This window comes from Zea mays, chromosome 4 (assembly GCF_902167145.1).
Source record: "Zea mays cultivar B73 chromosome 4, Zm-B73-REFERENCE-NAM-5.0, whole genome shotgun sequence".
Lineage (NCBI taxonomy): Eukaryota > Viridiplantae > Streptophyta > Magnoliopsida > Poales > Poaceae > Zea > Zea mays.
The window spans coordinates 143,924,443-143,931,195 of NC_050099.1; positions in this window are offsets into that span (position 1 = coordinate 143,924,443).

Here is a 6,753-nt window from a genome sequence, read left to right on the forward strand (position 1 = left end):
AAAGATTACGTTGGACAACAGAGAGGAGCTCGTGGTTGATTTGTCCACTGAAATGGTGGAGAAGGACTTGCAGGTGGAGCAGCTATCCACTGATATCCAAGAGTTGGAGGAGCTAGTGGGCACCAGGGAGAACACCATAGAAGTTCTCGAGGATCAGCTCATTAATACCCAGCAGCAGCTTGCCGAGGCTAATGAGCACTTGGACATGCATCATCAGGAGATCCAGGACATGGAGGCCAACGAGGACGTCGACATCGAGGGAGGAGAGGAGCCTGCCTCTAGTGCGGACACTGCTGGCTCAGGGAGACCACCTTCCCCTGAGTCAAGTGTTGCCTCGTTCGCTCATTAGATGTCCAGGATAGAGTTAGACGTTGGTGATGGTAGGACTCCTCGCACCTAGCTTAGCTTTTGCACCCTTGGGGTACTAGGCTAGGTAGAGTTGAGTCTTTTTGGGGCAATTGATGTAATAATGCTAAACTCTTTTGGAAACATGTTTGTTGGATGCGGTTATCAGTCTTAAAATTGGAAGGCGAAATTTATGCCTTTTTAAATCCTTTTGTTGAAGTTGGAGTCTATCATTTTGCTTTTGACTCTTTTCGCCGCGATTAAACTTTGAACTTGGAGTTATGGTGTTAAGTATATATGTGGTTTTTCAGATGGCCGGGAGGCAGCGTCGTGGCCAGAACGAGCGCGTTCCTCCACCGCCGCCACCACCTCCCACTCTGCAGGAGCTCATGGCTCAGCAGAATGAGATCTTGAGGCAGCTAGCTCAGCGTCAGCCACCACCTCAGCATTATGGTGGTGGAGACCATCAGCGTCACCCCGCGGCAGCCACCTACCAAGAGTTCCTCAGCACCCAGCCTCCATTGTTCACAAGGGCAGAGGATCCACTTGATGCAGATGTGTGGTTGCGAGTGGTGGAATCCAAATTCCCACTACTCCATGGAGCTTGTTCTGAGGTCGCTAAAGTCAGGTTCGCCACCCAGCAGCTTCGCGGACCCGCAAGGACTTGGTGGGATCATTTTCTTGCTATGCAGCCAGAGGACCGAGAGGTGGAGTGGAGAGAGTTCAAGGCAGCTTTCAGGGGACACCATATACCAGCCGGGATTATGGACCGGAAGCTCAATGAGTTTTTGGCACTCACTCAGGGCAACAGGACAGTGTTGCAGTATGCCCAGGCTTTTAATGACTTGTGCCAGTATGCGGGATACCACGCGGATACAGATGAGAAGAAGAGAGACAGGTTCAGGAGGGGGCTCAGCACTAAGCTCCGTGACCGTCTCAACACCGTCCGGGCCAACAGCTACAATGAGTTAGTCAACATGGCTATCTCCCAGGAGGACTGCATTACAGCTCGACAGGCAGAGAAGAAGAGGAAGACCCCTGTGGCAGGACCCTCAGCTCAGCCACAGCGCTTCCGGATTGTGTCCGACACTCAGAACAGGGGACCCCAGCAGCAGCAAGGAAGATGGGTGATCCGACCACAGCAGCAGGCACCCAACCGCACCAAGTTTCCAGGTCAGAGGAACAATCAGCATCAGCAGCAGTACCGCCAGGCAAATGACAACAGGTGCTTCACATGTGGCAACACCGGGCACTATGCCAAGAATTGCCCCAGGAACCAGCAGAGGCAGGGGCAGAATGTTAATCAGAATCAAGGCAAGAGACAGAAGGTGCAAGTGAGGCAGGGCAGGCTGAACTTCACCACCATGGCTGATATTCCAGAGGGAGCACCCGTCATGACTGGTATCTTTACAGTTTTGAATTATCCCGCAATTGTTCTTTTTGATTCTGGTGCATCACATAGTTTTATCAGTGCCAAGTTTAGTGCCAAATGCCAGCTGCCCTTTCACCACACCGATGGGGGCATTACAATTTCAACACCAGGAGGCAGAGTTGCCACTTATCAAATCAATAGGCAAGTGCCTATAAAATTTGGTAGTCTTGTGATTAGAACCACCCTTCTCATCTTAGGATTGGATAGCGTGGATATTATATTGGGAGCTGACTGGTTGACCAGGCATCAGGCAGTATTGGATGTTGCAGCCAGGGCCATTGAAATTCATTCCCCTGCTTATGGCGAGACTGTTTTATATTTACCTGGCCAGGGATGCACCCGTTCTTGTGCCTTTGTTATGATAGAGTCCCCAGTGGAAAAGATCCTAGTGGTCCGTAACTACCCGGATGTTTTTCCGGATGAGTTGCCAGGGATGCCACCTGATCGAGACATTGAGTTCGCAATCGAATTGCAACCCGGGACTGCTCCTATCTCGAAGAGACCCTATAGGATGCCTCCCGCGGAATTGGCAGAATTGAAGAAGCAATTGCAAGAATTGTTGGACAAGGGGTTTATTCACCCAAGTACTTCACCATGGGGATGTCCAGCATTATTTGTGAAGAAAAAGGATGAGAGTTTGAGGATGTGTGTTGACTACCGCCCTCTCAATGCGGTGACTATCAAGAACAAATACCCACTGCCCCGTATTGATGTTCTGTTTGATCAGTTGGTAGGGGTCAAGGTGTTCTCCAAGATAGACCTTCGCTCAGGTTACCATCAAATCAAGATCCGTGCCAACGATATTCCCAAAACGGCCTTCTCAACCAGATATGGGTTGTATGAGTTCTTGGTGATGTCTTTCGGGCTGACCAATGCCCCGGCTTATTTCATGTACTTGATGAACTCAGTATTTATGCCAGAATTAGACAAGTTCGTGGTCGTTTTCATTGATGACATTCTGGTTTATTCCAAGAATGAAGCCGAGCACACCAAACATTTGCATACTGTACTTCAGAGACTGTGTGACCATCAGTTGTATGCTAAGTTGTCTAAATGCGAATTCTGGCTGAAGGAGATCAAATTCTTGGGTCACACAATTTCTCAGGATGGGATATCAGTTGATCCTGAGAAGGTGCGGGAGGTGATGGATTGGAAACCCCCGACTACCGTGAGACAGATTCGAAGTTTTCTGGGTTTGGCAGGGTATTATCGACGATTTATTCCGGATTTTTCCAGGAATGCCAAACCAATGACTGAACTGTTAAAAAAGGGAGTCAAGTATGTTTGGAGCCAGAAGTGTGAAGATGCCTTTCATACCTTGAGGCAGCATTTGACAATAGCCCCAGTGCTAGCTCAACCTGACAACACCAAGCCATTTGAAGTTTATTGTGATGCTTCTGGTACCGGATTGGGATGTGTCTTGATGCGAGAGCAGAGTCATTGCTTATGCTTCACGAGCACTCAGACCCCATGAGCAGAACTACCCTACACATGATCTAGAATTGGCAGCTGTGGTTCATGCTCTTAAGATATGGAGACACTACTTGATGGGAGCACACTGTAACATCTACACTGATCACAAGAGTCTCAAGTACATCTTCACTCAGGCAGATCTGAACATGAGGCAAAGGAGATGGTTGGAGTTAATCAAGGACTATGATTTGGAAGTGCATTACCATCCGGGCAAAGCAAATGTTGTGGCAGATGCCTTGAGCAGAAAAGCCCAGTGCAATTGTATGAGCATGGATGCAAGAGTCACCACCCTGTGCGATGAGTTGTGCAAGCTGAACCTAGAAGTTGTTTCTTTGGGTGACTTAAGTTATATCTCGGTGTAACCGACATTGCAAGAGCAAATAGTAAGGGCACAGATTGAGGATAAGGGTGTCCAAATGATTAAGGAAATGGTCAAGCAAAAGGCAGAGAAATACAAGTGTTTCCGACAGGACAGCAAGGGAATTCTATGGTTTGGAGATAGATTGGTTGTTCCCAAGGACCCTGAGCTCAGAAAGAAGATACTAGATGAAGCTCACCTTTCCAAATTCTCCATGCACCCTGGTAGCAACAAGATGTACCATGATCTCAGATCTCTATATTGGTGGACCAGGATGAAGAGGGAAATTGCCAAGTACATATCCGAGTGTGACACCTGCCAGAGGATCAAGGCCAGTCACTTAAAGGCAGCAGGCCCTTTGCAGCCCCTTCCCATACCATCTTGGAAATGGGAGGACATTTGCATGGATTTTATCGTGGGATTGCCCAATACCTCCAGGCACCACGATTCCGTTTGGGTTATTGTGGACAGGTTGACCAAGACCGCTCATTTCTTGCCAGTGCACACCACCCACAAGACGGAGAAGTACGCAGAAATTTATGTTGATCAAATAGTGCGATTGCATGGTATTCCCAAGACCATTATATCTGACAGAGGAGCACTGTTTGTGGCACGCTTTTGGGAGAAGCTGCAAGAATCACTTGGAACCCAAGTAATCCGAAGCTCAGCATACCATCCCCAAATAGATGGCCAGACCGAAAGGGTGAATCAGATTCTGGAAGACATGTTGCGAGCATGTGCACTACACTACGGGAAGGATTGGGACAAGTGTCTGTCTTTGGCAGAGTTTTCTTACAATAACAGCTATCAGTCCAGTCTGAAGATGGCACCTTTTGAAGCCTTATATGGGAGAAGGTGTAGGACCCCACTAAATTGGTCTCAAGCAGGAGAAAGGGAAATTTTTGGGCCAGATTTGGTACTCGAGGCAGAGGCAAAAGTTAGGATTATTACCAAGAACTTAGAAGCTGCTCAGGCCAGGCAAAGGAGCTATCACGACAAGAGGCGGAAGCCTCTACAGTTTGAGGTGGGAGATCATGTTTATCTTAAGGTGTCACCCACCAAGGGTGTCCAGAGATTCGGGATCAAGGGCAAGTTAGCTCCTCGCTACATTGGACCCTATGAGATCAAAGCAAGTTGTGGACCCGTAGCCTATCAATTGGAATTGCCACCTCACAGGTCAGCAGTTCACAATGTGTTCCATGTTTCTCAGCTGCGGAAATGTGTTCGCCTACCCACTGAAGTGCTACCGGAACCGAACATTGAGATAGAACCAGACTTGTCCTATCAAGAGTACCCCATCAAGGTATTAGATCAAAAGGAGAGATCAACTCGGGCAAGGTCGGTCAGAATGTATAAAGTTCAGTGGAGTCACCATTCAGCAGAAGAAGCTACATGGGAGACTGAGGATTTTCTACGCTCTCGCTTCCCTGACTTTCTACCCAAAGGAGTCGGTACGTAACCCCAAAACCCCACCCCCACCTGCCCTTTGAATTCAATTATAAGAAAAACTTAGATAGCAAGGATAGTCTAAGTTGTGGATTTAACTTAAGAAGGGCTTCCTTCTAAAGTTGCAAAGAGAATGACATTCGAAGAGCAGTTAACAAGAGAAACTCGAGTATAAAGAAAGAATAGCACCAACACACCTTCAAGCACCCCCAAGGGACTCTACCTAAAATCTCGGGACGAGATTCCTTTAAGGGGGGAGGGCTGTAACACCCCAGGTGTTACCATGGCTAGAGCACACCTTGGCACTAAGGACTGTGAATTATATGTGGTAGAGGCTTAAGGCAACACATAAGAACTTTGGAGATCATGTGCTAATCAAGTTGCCAATGACCTAAGAAGCATTACTCTAATCCTTGCACACTTACTACCTTGGATAAGAGGGGAGAAGAACCCTAGACCTCTCTTAAACCCTATCTCCCAAAACCCTAGTTAAGAGGGAAAAGAGAGTGAACAAGTGTGCAAAACATGAGTAATTTTTACCCAAACCTTAAGTAACCTTATAACCAGCAATTAGGGGGAGGAAATATTGCAAAGAGACCCCTGGAGAAACCCCAAATCAAATCTCCAAGTGGAGAGAGAGCTAGAGCCCTCTATTTCTCTCTAAGTTAAAAACTATACCTACACTAAAGATCAGTTGTGTTCACCTCGAAGCTGGCATCAAATCCACCTATGTCCTATACCAAAAATGTGGCATACCACCCAAGGCACCAACTGGAAAAAGCTGAGCCCGAGACTTGGACGTTTGACATGCCTTGGCATGGTTTTTGTCGCGAGGTGGGCAGTGTGACACACCCGATTTGGCGACCAGAGATCTCCCTACCTAGGCCATATCTGCCATGGCAGCTCACGGATGAGAGACAGCCCTAGGTGCCAGGAAAAGACTCGCGCCGGATTTTTGCCAAGATTCACACGTTTGCGACTTGGGTGAGCTGTGGAACACGGGCAGATTGTAAGCTCCACATGTTCGACGCGCCCTGAGTTTGCCAGAGCACGCCCGCGCGCGCCCCGCGTCGCGCCAACGGCCGGCCGGCGCCCTGTCCCGCGCCCGCGCCTATAAAGCCCTCCCAGGCATCGGTTACACTCTTTCGCGCACGCTCAAGCCTCACCGGAGTTCAGTTCGCCGTCGTTTGCCCGTGCGCGGCGTGTCTGCGGCCACCCGAGCCACTGCCGCCGTAGACCGGCCAGTCCAGCTTGCCCCAGCCCCATCCAACCCTTTGAGACGAGTGTACACACCCCAGTGAAGCTCCCCGAGCGAGGAATCGAACCCTACTTCGCCGGAGAGGCCAGTCCACGGTCGCCGGAGCTCTCAACCCCGCCGGAGTACGTGGACCGGGTAATCCACTCGACCATTTTCCGATTCCTTGTGCACACGGTCACTACGTTACCCCGTAAAGCTCACCGTGCCCTTGGATTGAACCAGATCGTCGTGGTTTGGCCGGTACACTCGCCGCCGACGAGAACACCCGCATGCGCTCGTGGACCGGGCGATTCCGGCCATCCCCGCCGTCAAGCCGCACCTCGCTGTGACCGCCAGAGCCTCCCCGAGCCAACCCTGCCCTTCACCGGACCTATCTCGCCGCCGGTAAGCCGCGCCACCCTTTTCTTTCCCGCGGGTACTGTTTACTTTGGGGGAAGGACT